Genomic DNA, 22,474 nt, shown 5'->3' with positions numbered 1-22,474 from the left:
TGTAATTTCTTAACAATACTATTGCAAATCTATTTCCTGTTTCAAAATTATGCTCATTTCCTTCTCAGACACATTTAAAACAGTCTGGCTCCCAAAATAATTTCTAAGCTCGAAAATAACATATGATCTTTTGAAAACCATCTGAGATTTGTTTGAGGTCTCCATACTGGTGTTTCCACTTAATAAAGCAGTCAAATTACTACCTCATCAGCATTATTTACCAGGTTGCATAAATTACTTCAACACTGGACAATTATAGTGAATGTGGTTTGGTCATGTTTTGCTGAGAGTCAGTGAATCCCTCTGTAAGGGTGATGGCAAACGAACAGAGCAGCAGCACATCCTTCTCTCACAAGGCTGCAGATCTCTCTGTCAGCTTTTTATCATCTACAATGATTGGCTGCATTTTGGATAGGTACCTGCCCCACAGAAAAGGCAAAGTTTAGAAGTCACATGCACTTCCTTTGCTCAGTTTTTACACACACATTTGCTCTGCTCGCTATCTACACAAAGAGTTGCATATGCAAATCACAGGACTTTGCTGTCCATGCCAGTAAGTTTGCATCAAGAAACCTAGAAGGGGTAAAAATTACATTTAATGAACTCACAGATATTTATTCATGCAAATTTAGGTGTCAAGAACCTGCTATGAAAAATATTATAAATTCCTAAAAATCAACAGATGGGTAATTTTTAGCAAATAGTCTTAAAAATGTAGCTTTAGAAGTGTATATGGTAAGTATGTAGCTACTAGGAAGAGGGAACTTTTGAGTAATAACATTGCAGTACTTCAAAAAGCCTTCTGAAAATCTAATGAGGCAGAAAGTTGAAATTATTTCAGTGAATGAGTAGTGTCGATGGTCTTACATTATCCATGCTAAAAAGCATTCAGAGCACCTTGATTAGGTTTGTAATCATAGCTGAAAAATGCGGCGGTTTTCTCTTTGTTGTATGATCTTTTTGTTCTTTGTAATCATAAAGCTAAAATCATATTCAACTTTGTTTAGCATAAGGCTGACCTCATTCACTGCTAAAAAGCAGGCAAAACCATTTTACATTTGCATTTGAACGGATATCTGAATCTTCTCTATCCAGTCAAGAAAGAGCCTGTGCTACCAAGGTGATACTTTTTTTTAACAATATTCTGAAGCAGTCAACTTGAATGCATTGTTTGATAATTGTTTTTAAAGAAACATTGGCCTTTTATTTTCTATTGAAAAGCATCTGATTCCTGCATCAAAGGACTGTCTTAAGCTAAAATAAACACCACTCACCATCAGTGGAAGATGCTGGGTTACACGTGTTGTCTATGTATTCCACTATACATCGTGCCACACATACTTGAGAACAGTCTTTTAGACAATTTCCAGAAGTCCTCATCTATGATGAAGTAGCTTTTCTTTCCCTTGCAGATACTTGTCACTACATACGCAATTCTACTACATAACTTCCAGTGACGTGATTTAAATAAAGCATGTACAATGTCTCAGGTAAAGGCAGACTGAGATTTTAAAACAGAAAAACCTGAGAAAAATCCAGAGTGCAAGCTTCTACTATAGTATACAGTTGTAGACCTGTGCATTAAATGTCAGATAACAGCGTTTGGTGCTTTAACTAGGGAAATAGTGAAGTATGCCTAGGGTAGCATTCATCAAATGTAATTTAGTAAGGTCTTAACAGAAGGTGATGCTTATTTCAAAAAGATTTGAAGCAGTCTTTGGTTGAAGAGAGAATGGCCTCTTTGTCTTGACCGTGGAATTGACTTTTCTTGGAGAAGCTCTGAAAGGCAGATTGCAGTCAGAAACTATGTATGAAAGAGATGTACAGAAGATAATAAATCTTTCATCAGGTTCTACCCTGGGTCTCCCATACTACCCACAAAGGGAATCACGCACTCCGGAGAACCCATTTTTAAATTTACAGGATATTCTGACCAAATGTCACAGGATCAGTAAGCAAATTCGTTTACTATTTCACTCACACTCTAAGTCATTCTTAATACGTAAAAAGTGAAAAATTTGTGATAAGATCTTTGGAAACCTGTGGCCATCTGACTGTGAAATAGCATGGTATATGAACTGCTAATTGATGATACTGCTACACTGCTGCTAAAGCACACTAATTTGTTGCTAATTGAAGCTAAGTACATCAAGAAGAGATTGAGTTTTTGTTACCTAGCATTTAATGTCTCTCCCTTCCCCAGATAACCCCCACACCTTGAAAAAAACACCAATGTCCTCCCCCCACCCCCTCAAAAAAAAAAAAAAATTAAAACTCAGACATTATCTTTGCTTCAGAGCATTTAGTTTAAAATAGGGTCTATTAAAAATGTGCATTTAATAGAATGATCTGGCAGTAGCCCTGGAACAAACATTTGATTTTTAGATCCCTTTTATTTTATTCTTCTGCCATATAATGTCCTAAGAGGCTTAAAGCTGCACACCTTCAGAGTCCTGTTGCCTCAGATACAAAACTGGCTAAATACCTTCCTTATCAAGCACGTGATACATCTACTGCAGTTGTGAAACATACTGTCTAACATTGTCTACACTAATTAGGCTCTAATGTCGTTTGTATAATTTGAATGTAAATAATTATTTTTCTTATCAGCTTTCTCCCCCACCTGACAACATACAAAATGTAAAAAATAAATGTACACACAATCACACACAGCTGGCCATCTCATTGCCTCAGCATTATCCTACTGATTACTCTTAAGGTTAGGTCTTCCACCTGCTATCTGTGGTGGTTTGTTTTAACATACTCAAATTGCCACAGTGAAATGATATACCATATTGTACAGGTGCAACTTGTATTTATGATTTGCAGCAGGGGTCTTAAACAGGTACTACGTGGCCCTTAAATGGCTTTTGGCTAGTGAATGATTTGGTTTCAATTTAAAAACTGACTCAAAATTTGTAACAAGGTATGTGCTGTATGACTCATTAGAATCATGAATTTTGACTTTTTTTTTTTTTTTTTTAAATTGTGCTATTTCCTTGACTGCCATAGTTCAGGGAGTTTGATTATGGCTAAACAAACAGTTCCATCTTGTCTGTGTCATTAGTGGGAGCAGCAGCTGCCACCGGGTGTTTGACTTAAGTGCAGATACACGACAGTGTACAGTTCATGGATGCAATATGACTATTCTGTTGTCTGGGAAACAGTCTCTTAAACTCTGCATAATATGACAGTTACCAGCCAGATAATGTTTTTTCTTGCAAGCATCACAAATGTGCATGTGATCAAGTAGGCAGATGATAATCACATGTTATCACCCACAACTCATGAGCAAGCACAGTAACAGCACAATTAAAGACAAAACCACATATTTTAAAATACTTTGAAATTGCTGATGATTTTGTGTTGTTTGGAAATAATAATGCTTCTCCCCTACATCTGATCCTTGCTTAATTCTAAAGACAACAACATTTCTTACAGAAACACACCATGCTATCAAATGTTCGTTGAATGCAACTTTCTAATGCAAAACCTTGAAGAACCAGTGATGACAGGTAGTGGTCATAACATATTACATGTTAAATCACAAACATAACTCATGGTCTTCAAACCTTGCTCCTGTATCCAAAATTTATATAAAGCCCTTTGTTTCAGAAATCTTGTACTCAATCAGCTATCTTTTGACATGGTTTAAAGAAACCGCAACCTGGAAATAAAAGTTGAGAATTCTTCATACACAAACTACTGCATGGAAGTGGGTACTTAGTCATCAATGCTGACATCTTAACTATCACAGAGACAATTACCAGATCAATTATAAATCAAACAGTCTCTAGCTTACATCTGTCAGTGGCTGACCACAGAGCTATGATGAAGACAAGCCATAAATCATTTTTGTTCAAAGTTTTATGGGCCAGAGAACAGGTAGATCTGGGGTTTAAGTCTATTTATGCTGTCCTTAGCATTGGGATTGTATTTGCCACCTCTCTGGGAGGGGGAGGATCCAGTCTCAGCAATCAAGAGCACAAGACCTCATCTTGGGGACTACAGTCCTTGAATCTTTAACAGTAACAGCAACTTAAGGCTCAGTCCCAACCTTCTCAGCTGGGCTTGACAACAGTAATTCCCAACTCCAAGCTGAGAATCATTGTGGTGTTTGGATGGAACTGACAATCCACAGAGAAACAGCTAGCCTGAAAGTCAAAAATTGCACCAGAAAATAGCCCTTCTCCCTCTGGGGATGAGGTGCTCCAACAGTTTAAAAGTTTTGATATCTTATCAGGCCAGTGGTAGTTTCTGGTTTGTAGCTTCACTGAAAATACATCTTTTCCAAGTAGTCTTCTGAGGGTTTTTCATGAGTTGACTTCACCTAACCTCAGGGATAAACTGTTAAAGAAAAACAAATTAAAAAAATATTATCAAATAGGAGAGTCTAAGATGGAAACTTAATGCAGGTATCTTCTATGCAAATAAAGTAATAGAATACTCTTTCATACACAGTTGGGACAAAAGTATTTTCTTTCATGGCATTCTCTAATAACATTGTAAACTAATAAACAGATTCCATAAAATCTTCATTATTGTAAAATTAATAGATTTCCATTTAGGAAAAATCAAAAGCAAAGGCAACACGATGGTGTGATCAAAATTAAGTGGCAGAGTCCAGCTACATAAAATGCCTGAATCTGCACTGTACTATAACCACTGTCTGACACTTAGTACAGGCTATGGACGTTTTTTTATATACTTAACTGTAAAATATTGTAGCACTTAAGGAAAATGAAAGGAATACATAATCTTGGAAGTCCTGTGAAAGAACTCCACTACATTCTCTAGAACTGTCCTGATCCAAAGACAAACACATTTATGCAACAACTTAAAGAGGATCTAAGAATTTAGTAAGTATTATAAGAACATAAGAGCTATTAAAAATACATTTATAGAACAGTACTTGAAGTGTTGCATCTTGTGAGGAATACCAAGTTAGTGTCATCACACCCTTAACTCCTGTGCATGTAGTATACCTGCAAAATCATACACTTGTTTTTCTCCATACTGTTACACCTCACTTTGTACCAAGGATGGAAAGTGCTCAGTGCACATGACAGTTCTCAGAAACTGAATTTAGATATGGAAACTTGGGATTCTTCTAGGTCTTTCCCCACCCCCATTATTGTTATTGTGCAGCTTCATTAGTGATAATCAGTTAGAGAGCACTTTGGGAGACAAAAGCTTTTTCATCATTGTACCACCTATACTTAATGTGATGATGAAACTAAGCTGTATACTAAGCTGTCTGCAACTTAGTGTTTCAGCAAAAGCAATAATTAAAGGACTAACAACATGTATAAATGAAAAAAATGTTAAATTCAAAGCACTGAGAAAGCATCAAACTTAGTATGATTAAGCCAACTTGGATTAATGCCATCCATCTATCTCTTCAGGATATATGTATGTTCTCTGTTACATGTCTATAAAGTCCAAAATGTTAACAGTCACAAACTGAAGTTAAAAATATTTTTTAAAGGTATAAATATTTGCAAAAAGTAGTTTTAACAATGACTAGTCTTCTCACAAAAAAAACATTTAAAATGCAATTTTTCATATCTAGTTCTTGCACAGTGTACATTAAAGCACTTTCTCACTAGATGCCTCAATTTATTTTTTTCTCTAAACTTGTGTCACTGAACAACTACTTCAAGTTGCTGCACAAGTAAATAATATTTGTATCAGTTCTATTGCACTAAATCAATAGGATATACATTGTTTTTCCATCAGATTCATGACTACTAAGATGGCAAAATTGGAGTTTGACCTTCTTGGTTAGTGTTGATGTATGGTTTTTCATGCTCAGAAATAAGAATAGTTTTTATATACAATTTCTACTGGTAACAAATTCTGAGCATACAGCAGCTCTCTGAAATACATAAAATACTGTAAATCGGTAATTATTAGAAATTAAGGTCCATAAAAAGGTAAGATGAAGAGTATAGGAGCTACAGCAGCTTTTCTTTTTAATCAAGATATGCATACTATGTATCTTCTAAGTAAGGGGCTCCCAAATGTACAGTGGTATGAGTATCATAGGAACAGAAAAAACAAATACTGTCTGAACAGCTGAACACTCCCCTGAGCATATGGACTCAAACAGGGACTGATGCTGCCAGATACATTAGCAATGAAAGCAGGAGGCAAGGCGAGTTCTAAGTAAAACTATGATATTAAAAAAAAACCCTCCACAAAGCTTCATTAAACACAGAGCTTGGAGACAACCCAGTATCAGAAGCAACTAAAACTTATTTAATTTGGTTACTCCAAAATCAGTGTTTGTTCCTTTTATAAATGTGTATTTTAGTGTGTCATATACATCTTAATCCTTGCTGATACACTTAAAATTAGAGGAGTACTTTCAAAGTCACCTGAACACTCATACAAGGGATCTGCATAGATTTAAACAAAAGTTAACTACAATTACTTACAAGAAAGACCCTTCTTCAGAAAAGTGATGGTGAATATTCTTTTTAGTTCATTAATTTTTCATCTGATTATTTAAATGTGAGGATCAAAACCATGAAAAAATGTCTGCAGAATTAGGATTTAGGCAAACCTCAGATGCTGAATCTCTTTCTCTGATCACTTAGAAAATACTTTGTTCAAAAAGTAATTCCTACCTTATCTGCTTGTAGGCTTTTTTTTAAGTCCTATATTGAGAGTATGGTATGTAATCTGTTTTTTTAAATATTTAATTTAATATTTATTATTTTAATAATTTAATATTAAATTTACTAATTTAATATTTTGTTGTTGCCTCTTGGAGAACCTAGTCAGCATGGGCATGCATTCCAAAAACTGAAATACTAAAAAATAAATATCAGAGAATCTGTTTTCTGAAGAACATGGCTATAAATGGAGAGAAGGAGAACAATTGTTAGACCCACTAAAACACACAATTTTTGGAAGATGAACAGAATGGGATTATAACTGCCAGCTTTGTTCGTTAAATTGAGCACATCAATTTATTCTGTCTTTTCAGAAATAATATGAGAAAGCACTGAGAGCTCTGACAGTTCACAGAGACTACTTACTCAGCCAACAGGGAATACCAGCACTGCGAAGATGGAAGTTTTCACAGGTAACAATCTGGATAACAAACTCTTCTCTTTGGCAGTTGTGAATATAATAACAAAGTAAATTATAACACATATCCCAAACAACAAAGCTTGCAGAATCTAAACAGTTAAAGAAAATGTTAAGAAAAAGATATTTTTTTCAGTACTTTATTTTTGCTATATTGATTTTCCAAGGCAAAAATGTGAAAGTACCTAGCAATTGCTTCTCCTAGAAATAACTGACATTCCTTTTTACTTGACTTATAGCTACTTAAACATTTTCCAGGTTTTGGCACATTTATTTACTAATATTAGAGAGGCTGTAAATATTTTGAAGGAAAAAAAACCATTTTCTGTGTGACATCTTAACTGGCCTGTTACATATCCCGAAAATGGAATGCCAACAAGTTTCCCACAGACTGAGAGTTTTCCTGTGAGTTTAGTGTTGGCCTACGAGCTGTGCCAGCCCCAACAGCTCCTCATTTCTGTGACTGCGCTCTCAGACTGCAGACAGTCACATCTGTGCCCAGAGCAGTGTGAGTTCTAGTTTGAAAACCTTTTTTGGGGGTGGAGATTTGATGGACTAATTTTTAATGTTCTTGAAGCTGAATTCAGGAACATGGTCTTTAGTAGTGTGGTTTAGGCAAGAAAAAGTGTCTAAGGAGTCAAGTTCAAGGCTAAATTAGAAGGACATAACAAAAACATTACTGCACTTAAATGATGATAAGAATGTTGCTGAGGGATCATTGCATCACTGGCCTTATGAGGGGAAATTAGCTGGGTTTCAAAACTGACATGTTTCTGAGTAGTTTTTGTTTTCCTGCTTCCCCAAAGCTCAGTGGAGGTACTTGAATTTTAGAGTTCATTATGTTTGGATGTTTTCTTTATACATGTTAAAATACTGTCTGTAGTTGATATGCTTTCAGATTTTCAGTGTTAGGAAATGTTCTCATTACAAGCCATAATAACTAGTATTTTGTGTAGGAATAAAGAAGTAGCAGCCTCATACAGTCCACTGACTATTATCCACTGCTGTTGTTTCATGTGGGCACCAATGATACAGCCAGGAGCAGCCTGAGGAGCATCAAGAAGGATTACAGAGCCCTGGGAGTGGCAGAAGGACTCTTGAGCAGAGGTAGTTTTTTCATCAATCCTCCCAGTCAAGGGGAAAGGGGTCTGAAAGTGCCAGTTGAATCCAGCAAATCAACAACTGGTTACGGGACTGGTGCCACAGCTGGGGGTTCGGCTAATTAGACCATGGGACTCGCTTTGAGAAACCTGGCCTACTGGGGGCTGAGGGGGTCCATCTGTCAGAGAAGGGGAACAGCATCCTCGGTCGTCGGCTTGCCACCTGGTGAAGAGGGCTTTAAACTAAAGTTGCCGGGGAAGGGGAACCTCAATCCATCCCAATCCTACCAGCTGATGCCAGTGCCAGCAATAGATGCCCAGAGCCTGGAGAGGGATCACAGGGCAGCAGGAGAGCGCCTGAAAGGCAGCACAAAGGAATTCCAGCCAGTAAGTCAGCTTCATCGGGGGCCCAACTTCAATGCCTCTGTGCAAATGCTCGTAGCATGGGGAATAAACAAGAGGAGCTAGAGACGTGCGCACACCTGCAGGGCTATGATCCCACTGGCATCACGGAGACATGGTGGGATGGCTCCTATGACTGGAGTGTTGGGATGGAAGTATACAGGCTCTTTAGGAAGGACAGGCAGGGGAGACGATTCTCCCCCTCCGCTCTTGTGAGACCCCCCCTGCAGTGCTGTGTCCAGCTCTGGGGGCACCAACATCAGAAGGACACGGACCTGCTCGAGTGGGTCCAGAGGAGGCCACGAAGATGTTCAGGGGGCTGGAGCAGCTCCCCTGTGAGGACAGGCTGAGAGAGTTGGGGGTGTTCAGCCTGGAGAAGAGAAGGCTCCGGGGAGACCTTATAGTGGCCTCCCAGTACTTAAAGGGGGTACAGGAAAGGTGGGGAGGGACTCTTTGTCAGAGGGTGAGGGATAGAATGAGGGGTAATGGTTTTAAACTGGAAGAGGGCAGATTTAGATGAGATATAAGGAAGAAATTCTCCCCTGTGAGGGTGGTGAGACACTGGCACAGGTTGCCCAGAGAAGCTGTGGCTGCCCCCTCCCTGGCAGTGTTCAAGGCCAGGTTGGACGGGGCTTTGAGCAACCTGGTCTAGTGGAAGGTGTCCCTGCCCAGGGCAGGGGGCTGGAACTAGATGATCTTTAGGGTCCCTTCCAACCCAAACTATTCTATGATTCTATGTTTTTTGGTACAGATGATTTTGATTTTAAAAACCCCAAACAATAAAGAGATAAAAGATAAAGGTAAAAAGTGTACATTTACAGTCTTGAATTGCAGCAACTAGATAGTGTAATAAAGATAATTAGCCAAGAAGCTATTTACATCTGACAAGTTAAGGGGTGAATGACCGCTAACTCAAGTAAAAACTTATAATTGTGTCACAGATTCTTCAATGGCTCTATTCAAGAAAATAAAGCGATACTTATGCCCACAGAACTCCAGTGAAATAAGTAAGTAGTAGTATCTCAGATGTTAGAAATATGAAAATGTTGAGGAGATTTTCTCAAAGCTCTAGGATCAGCTAAGGACTCGATTCCCAAGAAAAAATTAGTGGGAGTTGAGCTTCCAACTCACATGTATCTTTTTTTCAAGATCTGTCTTAAGTGGCTTTTCTAAGACAAAAGGATGGTTCATCTTGGATTAAAATGTAAGAATTCACAGTTCCCAGTTCAGTCAAATAAGCCACATTTTCTCACTGTACCTTTTCATGTTTTTTCTTTCATTTCCATGCATGCGTGCACTTAGGATGTTGGTGCCAAAGAGTCCTTGCACAGCACACATGGCTTAAAAATTTGCTTTCCTGAAGTAGTTCTACTAATGATTGATAGGGTGTACAGACCATCTTTTTCCCCAAACCTTTGAAGATGCTAGAGATTTGGAAAGGTAGGTAATTATTGAAAGGGCACTGTAATTCTAATATACATTTTGTTCTAATGCTGTATTTTTAATTGGGAGCAGCCTTGAGGTGTTTATTAAATTGCTAAATATTTCAAAGACTTAGTTTTTATTAAAATGAATCCTGAAAGGATAGTTTAGTAATGGATCTTTACAAACACCATAACTGAAATATATAACATGAGGACAGCTGTTAAGATGACTGTTTCCATAACAGCACACATCTACAGTAAGGTCCACAATGACACAGGATACTGTTTCTATGGTAATAGAATGTCTTAGCCTCAAAGATGCACTGAAATCCATTATGAAAAGTAAGAACTAATATTTTAGATTAAAGGGACTTCTTTGTTTATACTTATCTGTGTCTAGCCAGTTGTTGTCACCTTTTTCTTTTACCTAGATTGTAAACTTTTTAGTTGCTGACTCTCTTTAGCCTAAAGAAATAGGTGATATCTAGTCATTCTGTCTGTCCTCCTCTTACAACTTTTTAAACTGTTGGTTGATTTTAATCAACCCCCGACTGTGGGACTAGTATGTGTCTACTGACTGGGACTCAGTAGACAAGAGTGCAGAAACCCAGAGTGGTGACAGCACTGGTGGGAAGTCCATATGGTAAATTCAGTTGCTTTCTGCCTGGCCTTTGGCTTGATCAGGCAGCCACAACTGGGAGTGTCCCCTAATTAGGGGATATGGGACAAGCTGTGCTGAGGCTGAGGACAGGAGGACCTGGAGATATTGGAAAGGAAGGGTAAGGTATAGAATATGCATTTATGGTGCTCTGTAGACACCATAGTGTCAAGCAAATTGTAACAAATAAATTAGAAGTGTTAGGAGATGGCATAGTAACAATTTCAGCATGGTAGGAGTGACTGTGCATACAGGCACAGACAGACATGCAGATCAGCCTGTCTAGGAGTTTCAGTTTCTGTCTTAAGAAAACGTGAGTTATGCCCCTGCTAAGTAATACCAGATCTTAGCAACACTGGTGCTCTCAATTCTTTGTGCTTTTTCCATGTTCCTGTATCCTGAGTTGGCTAGATATTTGGCTGTAAAAATTCTCACAGATTATTATTCTAGGGTCAAATTTACAAAGGATCAGTAATATGTTAGATGTTGGGGTTAATACTTAGCAGATTCCCAACAGAACTAATGCACTTCTTTGCAGGTGCCCATTAGAAATTAAAATGAATACAACTAAAAAGCAGAATATTTTCAGTAATTTCAGCTCATATTTTGTGCCAAGATGAAGGCATTTTGGGACAGCTGTTTAGAAATTCAGTTTGTGCCAAATAGACGCTCGTTCAGTACAGAGTAATTGCAGCTCTCTTCATTACCACCCTATCACCTGGCACTTCAGAAGCAAAGCATGGCCAGGGAAACTTCCAATTAAAAGTTAACTGTCACATTTCATTGTGGTTATTTAAGGACTCTTTAGTAACTTGTAACAGAAGAACAAACAGGCTAAATCTCCACAGTTTTGTATATGACTTATTAGCATGGACAGAAAACTGGGGTACCATGTATAGAGTCTGAGCCTGGGTGCAGTGAGTGGATGCTGAAGACTTTTCTTAGCATGTACCTAGTAGTTCAGGGCAAGGAGATACGTGTTAATAGCTGGAAAACTGCTGATACAGTTTTGGTGTCTGCTTTTGAAAATTGGAGCCATTAATGGTGTCAATAAATTGCAAAAAGTCATGGTAATCCAATTACTGCTATTTTAAAACACTAAGGTTCCTTTGTAGCTATGGAAACAAAAATGCAGACATTAATGAGCAAGGGGAAAAAAACCTGGTGTTTCCTTGACAACAGATAAAAGCATAGCTCCATGAAACCCAAAGGACAGAATGACAGAAATACCTTTTACCATGACATACAACTGAAATACGAGTCCAGTGCAATAATATACTTCACTCTGCCAGGAAGCTACAAGTACTCTTTTCACACGACCACTTCCCATCTGTATTCTGAAGTTATCCAGTAGCATGAGGCACTCTGTATGTTTCACTGATCATCTTCATGAGGGTAAGAATTAAAATGGCATGTTAAAGCCTGTGATAAGAACTGGAACGCTTTTGTGGCATGCATGGAGCAGATGAGTGTTGTATATAGCATGCTGAAAGAACTTTTCCGACAACAGGCATGAGATGTAAACAATATGTGCCAACCCTGAGATTGACCTCGTGCTTTGCAGCGTGGATGTGACTAGTGTGCTCCACAGAAAGCTAGCCATGGGCAGAGTGGACACTACTATTTCACACCCAGGTGTTGAAGAGCAGTTGTTCCCTGGAGTGCATCATAAATTCTGTGTACATAGAGTACCTCTTTTCTCAGTGAAAAACTACAAATATTAGGTAAGATTATGACAAAGAAAGGGATACAAGAAGTGTGCAACTTTAACTTAATTATTATCACTTGAAATTTAGCTGGCAGCTCTCACACAATCCAAAAATATTTATGTCAGAGGAACTCAACATTGTTCAAAAACAATAAAATAAGAGAGGAATTGTGATAGAGATAAATAAGAGGACACCAGTAAGATTACAGGGCTATTTTTCAGTGGATAGCATACAACATAAGAGAAAAATTGATATGTAAATTAAATTTTACAATTTAAAAATTAATAAATAGAAGATTTAATTGTCAAGTTTCCCATAGTCATTTTGTAAGAACTGAATCTTCAAAAAAAAGGTCTTCCTTCAACTCTATCCAGCTTATGGTATTAAGAGCATCCCTTCAGAGTGGAAAGTATATCAATCAGTTCCAAATCCTAAATTGTTTTGTGTCTACAGCAATAAAGAGCTGAATACTAAGCTACAAGAATGTAGGGTTTCCTTGACAACATGTTGAGAAAAAACACAATTACGTGAAAACTTATGGAGAAAATAAAAAAAAAATATATTTGAGTTGGCTGAATGGTGTGGGACATGGGTTTACCTATGTGACTGGTACTGCTCTGGGGTCATGGTGATGGGAATCCTGCGTTTCTACAGTTCTAGTTATTGATGCTGCCTTTTACTGCTGTTGACATTGATCTGAAAGTTGGTTCAAATGATCAATGACCCTGTCAAATTCTAGTTTCATTTTCTGTAAAGTACACTTAAGTTAGTGTAGCTGGTGAGTTTTAGAACATTTCTGAATACTATCAGAAGTTCTCAATTTATCTGTTTTTCTATGACAAATAAGAAACAGATGGAAAAATTAGTATGAGTATACTCGAGTTTGTGCATGTGCAAAAAACATCTAACCTTGCTGACTTCTTGAGTCAAAGCAACTGTTCCTCTGAAAGCTACATTGCTTTTAAGTGCATCATAATTGTAATTACTCATATTTATGATGCAATATGCCTGAAATACTATAGCTCATTACTCCAGCAATCTAAAAGACCTGGAAAGACCTTCCATATTCCTCCTGCAAAACATCTGTTTTGTAGAAGAGGCACCATAACATCCTCCACTTTTTAACCTTTTAACTGTTAGCAAAAGATGACTTGGGCAAGAAGGAGTAACTGGAGCTCTCTTCATTACCACCCTATCACCTGATACTTCAGAAGCAAACCTAGACTCATACATCTGCTTCTTCTCTCAGATGGCTAATTTTTTTCTTGGGTTGTAGACTATCCTTGGGAATTAATCCATGAAACAGTCCTTCACCAGACCTGCTCATGCTGAACTAATACTAAAAAACCAAACCAAATAAAAGTCCAAATCAACACTATATCATGATTCAGCATTTAGAGCCTTACCTAAAACACATTAAATCTAAATTTGAAAAAAAGGTCTGTGGGATTTTAACGGAAGATGGTTTGAGGCTAGCTTTTTTTTCTTCCTCTCCTTCAGGTGAGTATCTACAGTAGAGCTCTGCTACTGGGGTGTGAAAATAACCCAAGCATGTTGAGTTGGGTTTGTGTGTAGCAGGGTTTTGGCGGTGGGGAAGAGGCAACAGAGGGGGCTCCTGTGAGAAGCTGCTAGAAGCTTCCCCAGCTCCAAGCGGAAGGGAAGGATTCATGTGAGTCCCTCCCATAGGGCTGCAGCTCTTCACTAACTGCTCCAGTGTGGGTCCTTACCATGGGCTGCAGCCCTCCCAGCAACAGACTGCTCCAACAGGGCTTCCCTCAGAGTCCTGGCCTTCTTCAGGCACAGCCCCCTGCTCCGGTGTGGGGTCCTCCACAGGCTGCAGGTTGGCATCTGCTCCACTGGTGACCCCCATGGGTGGCAGGGGGACAGCCTGCCCTCTCCCCACAGGCTGCAGGGGGTCTCTGCTCCAGTGCACCTCCTCCTCCTTTCTTCAGCTGATCTCGCTGTTTGCAGAGGTATTTCCCTCACTACTCCTCCTCCCAGGTTCCCCTTCTTAAATACGTTATCACAGAGGCACAACCACCATCACTAATTGGCTTGGCCTTGGTGCAGAGGGGTCCAGCTTGGAGCTGGGGAAGCTTCCAGCAGCTTCTCACAGGAGCCATCTCTGTAGCCTCTCTCCTGCTACCAAAACCCCATCACACAAAAACCCAGCATATTTTCACAAATTGAGTTTGTCTTTTGCCCATGACCATAACTGGTGAGTCATCCCTCCCTGTCCTTGTCTTGACCCCTGAGCCTTTTGTTGTATTTTCTCTTCCCCATCCCTCTGGGGGAGAAGTGAGCGAGCGGCTGCTCTGCGCTCAGTTGCCTGCTGGGCTTAAACCACGACACACTTCAAAGAAAAAATGCAATTCCTGGTGAAACACTTAGGTTGCATGCACTACCAGCTGAACCTTTTCATTTTTGTGATTGTCTTAGCATTTTCTCAGCAGCTCTTGACTCTTTTCCCTATGGGACCCATTACTTTTGCCTCATGTTTTAGTTTTTTCCCTTGTACTGGCTTTTCTTTGGCAAGAATGTTTGCTTCTAATGAAGTTGTATCTCTCCCTTTTGCTGTTCAAGCACATTTTTGTCTTTAAGCTCTTTTCTCTTGGTCTTTTTTTTTCAGTGTGGCCTGACCAATATATGAGAGTTACACTCCTCTTTAGGGGGGTGGTTCTTGCTGTCCTGACAAATAGACAAAAGTGCCATATGCATCTTAGTAATTGTTATGCAGTATTGATATAAGGCTAATAGTTGGCTCTCCAATTTGCTAGAATGCTTTCATTCCTCCTGCTTTGAATGTCTTTTTATATTAAATTTTTTCCAGAATTTTTAATACTTGCTTTAAAAGATCAATTTACAGAGCTGTGACCTTTGAGGAAAAAAAATCATGTTAAGTACCATGGTGGAAGTGTGCCTTTGGTCAAAAGAAAGTTGCGTAGGCAACAATGATTTCTGTATATTCAAACTTAAGAGTTCCCATCTATAAAAGAAATACCGCTATTTGTGATAACTGATAGCAATATTATGTAATGATTCTTCATGGGGATTAGTCCTCAGAGAAGGATTAGGTGCATTTTGACATTTATCTGCAGCAAAGTGGCCAATACCATGGCAGAAATGATGAATACTGCAGTGACTTGGAAATATGACTACTAGAGAATCACTATACATAGTTGTCCATGACATACTGAGACAAAAATGAGCAATATATACCTTTCAGAGTTACTGCTTCAGGCTATGTATTTTGTTACAACACTTTTCAAACTGGGTCAAGAAAACTGTAGTTAGTACAAATTATAGTAAAAGGTTCAAATGATACTACTTGTTAATAATGCAGGGTTTAACTGGGTAAAAAGTATCTTCATTGAGCAGACAGTACACAAAGATTAATTTAGAGAAAGTAATAAAAAAGGTAAAGATCTGTCTTTTTTACTTTTATACATACAAAAAAATTGCAATTCTAGGAAAATTACCAGGTTTACTGAATTGATTTAAGCAATTTCAGTTTGCAATCTACATCACCATGTACAATTGCACTTGGTCTATATGACTGTAACCCTGCTGGGAGCCATATTTCTTTTCTCTCTAAACATGCAGTTCTCTGTATCAGCTGAGGCCACAGACATTTCTCTGGCAAAATTTTCCTGGAGCTGACCTCAGCTGTAAGTTTATACATGAAAGAAGAATGTAAGCTTCTACTATGACTAGTAGCCAGAGCCCACTCAATACCAAGTCAGCCTGTACTTCTGTGTATTAGAGGTGATATCTCTGACAGTTTTACCAGACAGATATAGAACTGGAGATTGTTTTTCATTCCCTGTAGTGGGATTCATTGTTTAACTACCTTTATCAGATTCTTTGTTAAAGGTTGGGATTAATAGTCTGAAGTCCTCAAACCCAGTCTTGCTGTTTTCACTCACACACTGAATTCTGCTGATCTGGCATTCAGCTCTGGATCCTCGACTCTGGGAGCTCTCACACTGCAGCTTCACACGGCAGCCAGGAGATGGGGTGAAGAATTGCCAGTGATACTGGACACTAAATGGCAATATTGGCATTGGGAAGTGTCTCCTCTCTTTCCCATCCCCCTTTGCTTATGTATCCAGTTGTCCTGCTTTTTATTGCCAGCAGAATACCATATGCAATAGAAATCCTGTTTGATTTGGGGCTCATTGTAATATTTGAAAAAATACACACCTAAACCATTACACTCAAGAATGTAACACCCTGTGTCCAAGCACATGATTTTCAAGCTGGATGTCTTCTCTCACACACACATGAAGATATGCATCTAGCAAGTGCTAGTTAGTCCCTTACTATCATGGAGCAGCCAAGTCATAAAGGTTTCCTGAAGTTTTCAAGCTCCTTTCTAAAACTGTTTTGTCTGTGTTTCACTCTTTGTGGTCAAAAATATCTTTGAGAAGTGTTCTCACTTGTCTGACAAAAACCTTCCACCAGTCCCTCCCAACAACAGTGTATTCATAACCATTTATATTCACCTTCTAGTGTGCCAGCAATTATAGTTTAGCTTAAATAGAGTTTTCCTCTCATTCCCCATGATATTACAGAGAACAGCCCTTTAGTCTCACTCCTGTTGGTCTCCTTTATACCCAGTAGTTACCACAAACATTCAAGTCTGTTTTCTGTCCAATTTGGATCAGTAAGGCTGATGCATTGCTAGACTACTAAACAAAAATGGGCTGCCAGGATGTCCTGTTTTTTCTTGGCTATGTTTTATGGAATATTCAAGGGAACAGTCATGGTCTAAGATTTCCTACCTGACCGGTTGTGGAGTGGCTGCTATGTCTGTTGTACCATTCTACTCAGTGCTACTAAGATTTGGGTACCTATTTAACATGTTTAAAGGCAGAAATATAGGTGTCCTCTTAAGATTTTTACTGTGGAAATCTGGATGCCTTTTGGAATACAAGCTTTTGGAGGTTAATTAAAAAATAGCAGCAAAAATCATAACAAGATGTTCACAGTATGCAATATCAAAAACCTTCCTAAATACGTAATTTACCTTTTTTAATTTACAGGCTGAGGAAGAAACTTGACTGGATTACATCTGTTAAGTTAAAAAAAACAGCAAACAAACCCAAGAAAAAGATAAAAGAAAAAAAGTAATAATTTTTCATTTGTGCCTGATGGGGTTGTGTTGGTTTTTTTTTAACTGTTTGCAAATCCTCAGTGTAATGGTTTGAAACCCAGTCGTGTCATTTCTTTACGCCCACACACAGAGCTGCAGTAGTGCAGACACTGTAGCAGGCAAACCATATTACCAGCATCGGCCATTAAAACTCTTCCTACACCAAGCGTGGGCTGACTTCACCCCCTCCTCTCTTTGCACACACCCCACCACCCACCCTTCAATTTTCAAATGCTTAAAAAAAAGAGAAGAGAAAGACACTGAAAAAAGAAAACAGGATGCTTCTTTTGTTTCAGCGCTATTCCAGAGACCTGAACCTCTCCACCTGCCTGTGAATTGGCCACCTAAAGGTTAGCAAGTGTTTTGTTATCATTTTATATAGACAGAGATATAATTAAACTCTAGATGATAACACAGAAATTTTAAAGTTATAATTTTTTAAATGTGATGCTTCTTTCACTTAGCAATGGAAAGATTTTTTCCTAAAACACAAAGCATTGTAGTACTGGCCCCACTCCTGTTTTCCAGAGGGCTTTAATCAGTATTTTTTCATCATTTAGTCCAACCTCCTAAACTTTAAAAGATGGATTAGGGTTATTATTTTTCTGTTAGAGCAACCTGTTGATTACAGACTGCTGGCTGGAGGTTAACTCTTTCCTAACAAGGGAAATGCACAGGAGCAAATTTGATGAAAGGACAAAAGAATGGAAATCCTTTGAGGTTTTTAGACTTCTTAACCACTAACAATCCTATCTTTTTTCATTGTGAAGACACCAACAGTGTTACAAAACCAACAGATGTGTTAGATATGTTTCTTTTTAGAAAGAAGTGGTGTAAATTTAAACTAAAGACATATAATAACTAGAAAGCATTTCTTATGACTGGAGCTGAGAAAAGTAGCAGTATAAGAAGTAGAATAGGAAATATTCTCTGATGCAAATTGCACTAAGAGATCAAAAGGGCCAATACAACATTTACTTACACACTAAAGTATATTTTAGCTAACAATGTTCTTATTGATTTAAGCCTTTTGAATGTTTTCATTTATCAATATTCAAGAAAAGAAGAATCAAAAATATAGAAAACTGTATAATAATGATCAAAACGGTGCTATTCTAGAATGAAGGAAAGTTATTACAGATCACATTATTCTTAAAAGGTTTTAATACTGTATTCTGGTACAGTGTTTACAAAAATTAAAAAATAAAATAATTTCACTGATATTACACAGTTGTGGAAGTACAGTGTCAAAAATATTTGTCCTCAGGCTATGGTACAAGAATTTCAAAGTTCTATCAGCATGTTCTCTAGTTGCTTTGTACTTTTGTAACATATGAAGCAGGGCAAAACTTCAGGAGCAATGACTTCTTAACAAGTAGCAAGATTTCCTAAAGTCAGAATTTGAGCCAGAAGTGTTATCACTGAAAGATTATGAGAGCTTCAGAAGATTAGGGAATTACACATTTTAATCGTAATTCTGCAGGGCACTGAGGCTCTCAACTTTGTTAATAAAGTTATAAACAGTCTGCACACTGCTGGTGGAACTTGCAGTCATTTGAGATGGAATAGATCCTTTAAGAAAAAGTGAACTGGTGAAGTCAGTACTTCTGTTATGAGACATTTCAAGGTATGAAGTCAAACTGAGAAAAGAGCAAAGGCATAAATAGTTTTTAAGTAAAACAAGGTTAACAGTCATTTCTGGGCTAATCAGGAAGTGTATCAGTTCCATTTTGCTGGTTTGAATTGAGGACTAGAAAGTGCCAGAATTAGGGTATGCTCAAAAACTTTTCCATCAAACAAGTAGTGTTTAAAGTACCTGCAAAAAATTTGTTTCAGACCCTGTGGTTCACTATTACTTTATTAGATTTAAGTAGAAGTTTTGTCTAGTCAACCGAGTTCTTCATAAACACTGGCACCTTGTGCTAGCCGTCAGTGGTAGACTAGCAACTGCAAATAATAATTCCAGTATCTGTATCTTCTGCTGACGGTAGGAGATCGTGTGCTGTTCTCAATCACTGTCCTCATAAGAAAAATTGTTAGCAATCCTATAAGATACTTTTTTTTAAATTTAAGTTTGTAAAGTACTTTAAAACATGTAGTTGATAGGATCTTTGAAATCTATTTCCTTATTAGCACAGGAAGCATGCTTATCGCTACTTTCACTTGATCACATCTTTGACTAAGACCCTGTAGGAATCTTTGAAGGATACAGGGTTTTAGACACCTGGGAAGGAGCCCTTTCCACAGATTCTTTGAACCTAGAAATACATACCAATGGTACGGGGGTTTATCTCCTCAAATCCTGATTAAGACATGAATTGGGAGTGAAGTGCAGTTAGCACCACATACTCCCTACTGTGTGGTACCTGACAGTAAGCTTATCTTTATACATAGTTAAAATAGATACTTTGCTGCATATTGAGCTGAAGTTAATTGAAGTTAACTGAAGTTAATAGAGCTTCTCTGAGCAGGATAATGTTTTGAACTTAAATTAATCTGAGTAATCTTGCATAGAGGTTCCAGTTTAGGAAGTGACACCCAAAAATAGATTGGTTAAAAAGATAAAACAAAAATCACTTAATTTCAAGTAGAACTAATGCAGTGTAACACTGGTCCTCTGTATTAAGTGTACAGTTCAAATTACTTCTAGCCATCACAGCAACCTGTTCATCCATATAAATGGGAAGAATCATAGGATGCTGTGGAGTCAGTCTGATTCCAGAGTCACTTATTCAAGGTTTAGAGATTTTAGATCAAGCTTCAAAAGATTCTGTTAAGCTCTGAAACCTGTGTGATAGTGGCAAACATCCATGCAGTCACTTGCTTTAGTTGTTACTTGCTTTATTTAATTATTGCTTCTTTAAGGCTCTCAGGATAAGAAGTTTGCAGTTTCAGCATTTAGAATTTGATATGCTACTGGGTGTTCTAAATAATGAATTATATGTGTTTTAGAGTTGTTACTAGTTCCAGCATACTACTGGAGTTATTAGTACTGTTTAAAATGAGTGTCCCTTTTAAGTAAGTTCACCTTAACTTAAAATAATAATAGTCAGTCTCAAAGTGGAATAAAATATAATGGGCTTCAGATATGTGATAAAACTGAAGAGAAACTAATTTTGACTGGTTATGTAAAATGCCCATAATCATCTGTTTGTATGATTTGATTCATGCCAGTATTCTATTATAAGATGTGCATCTTTTTTCTCCGTTAGTTTGTTGACTGTAGCATGCAATAATCCTCCAGAAGATCTCACTTATATGTGAGAATCCATTCCTTTAGGAAAGTATCTCCCAACAGAGCTGAAACTAGTCGCTGCATGTAGTTTTATCCATATGGACAGAATGAGTCTGTAGATCAGAAGCATGAGTCATTCTAAAGCAGTTCACAATGTCAAGTAGTTTTCTAGATTCAGTGATTTTAAAAGCATTTGCAGTCCCATTACCAATTACTGGGAGCATTTCAGGGTATAATAGAAACTAGAAGGATTTTAAGGAACAACACTAGGCCCTGTTAAGAGCTTTTTTGACCCCTGAATAACCAAAAGACAGGCAAGAAAGATAGGAAGAATAAGCCAGAAATATTTTTTCACCTCCAAAATTAGAGGCCTACTAAAATAGGGTCCAGAAACAAACTGAAAGCAATCCAAACATCATGCAAAACTCTCCAAGAGCAATAAAGCTGTGTAGAATTAAAATCCGTTGACACCTCTGGCGTTAGTCTATCATCTGAATTATTAAAAGAGCGAGCTTCTGCTGCAGTGGATATTGGACAACCATAATACTACAGTTTCACCGCTATCCAATTTACAAGATACAGGCTGCAGCTATCTGAATTGGGCAGGTGCTCATCGCAGTAAGATTAAAAGCGACATCTTCCAAAATCCAGTGTTCCTAAGGAATTTTTACAGGCTGGGTATGCTGATTTTGTAACATTATAGGGAATGCATATTCCAGTCTGGGATTTACTTAGTCTAGTAGCCATGCAGGAAGTAGCCATTCCAGTCCATCTGCTAAATGGCCATCTGCATGAAGACCAGCTGACCCCCTAACAGGATACCCTGGCTCTGCTGACTGCTTTATGAAGTCAACCCACAAATGAAATCTAAACTCTTAAAATGATCTTTTCACTTCTCTTGACTGTCCCCTATCCTGTTTTCCCTACAGCTTTTCACAAATTTTAGGGAGGTTTGTTGAGCATGACCTAGCACTTCTAACATTCTTGAAGTATGTTCCCTCCTGGTTACTGCTTTCTACCCTACTTCAGGGCACCATTACAAGAAGCTGGTGGATAATACCCACACTGGATAAATTTAGCAGTTCATATGTAGCAAGTATCTTCTCTCCACCATTGTTTTCTTTTCCAACACATTTTATGAGAGATCTTTACTGTAAAGTTATAAGCAAGTTATTTTTAGTATTCAGTATTTCACTGAATGATACAATTGAATGCAGTGTACAAAATGCCTATGTCTTGAAGACAGCTGATTCTGTTCATAGGTTCCTACATGAATAATGATAAAGAATACAAAGAGATTGAAATGCTACTTCATTTTCTTCTGTTTCATCTCTTCCTGTTTTCTGAAGGTTGTTACTGTGACACCAATGTGAAAAAAAAAGAAAAAAACAACTTCCTACTTCTAATCTGTTTCAAGTCTTTGTCCTCATTTCTCTCTGCTTGCATCAAGTATTGACAGAAATGAGACTTCTTTTGCTGAAATGCCTCGCTCAATAAAAGGTACGTGAGCTAAAATTATTTACAGAGTAAAGAGGATTCCCCTTCTGTATGCTCTCTGGTATTATACTTAAGGTAGGGATCACCAAAGGCTTTTAAAAAAGGCAAAGACTTCTGGTATAATATAGTATAATATGTACATTCAGAATGTTGAAAAGCTGCTTCTGCATAGTTACAAAAATATGTCATGTCTACA

At 37.9% G+C, this 22,474-nt stretch overlaps 1 protein-coding gene across 1 annotated transcript in view; it reads left to right on the top strand.

Moving 5' to 3' along the window:
- ZNF831 (zinc finger protein 831) overlaps positions 1-22,474 on the top strand; it is a 53,891-nt gene that overhangs the window by 15,926 nt on the left and 15,491 nt on the right. Inside the window, exons 3-7 of the mRNA XM_074888511.1 lie at positions 6,995-7,093; positions 8,134-8,205; positions 9,542-9,607; positions 17,843-17,896; positions 22,131-22,281. The gene's annotated coding sequence lies outside the window, so the exon portion shown is untranslated. The remainder of the gene's footprint in view (positions 1-6,994; positions 7,094-8,133; positions 8,206-9,541; positions 9,608-17,842; positions 17,897-22,130; positions 22,282-22,474) is intronic.

This window comes from Strix uralensis, chromosome 18 (genome assembly GCF_047716275.1).
Source record: "Strix uralensis isolate ZFMK-TIS-50842 chromosome 18, bStrUra1, whole genome shotgun sequence".
NCBI lineage: Eukaryota > Metazoa > Chordata > Aves > Strigiformes > Strigidae > Strix > Strix uralensis.
This window is presented reverse-complemented; position numbering and strand designations above follow the sequence as displayed.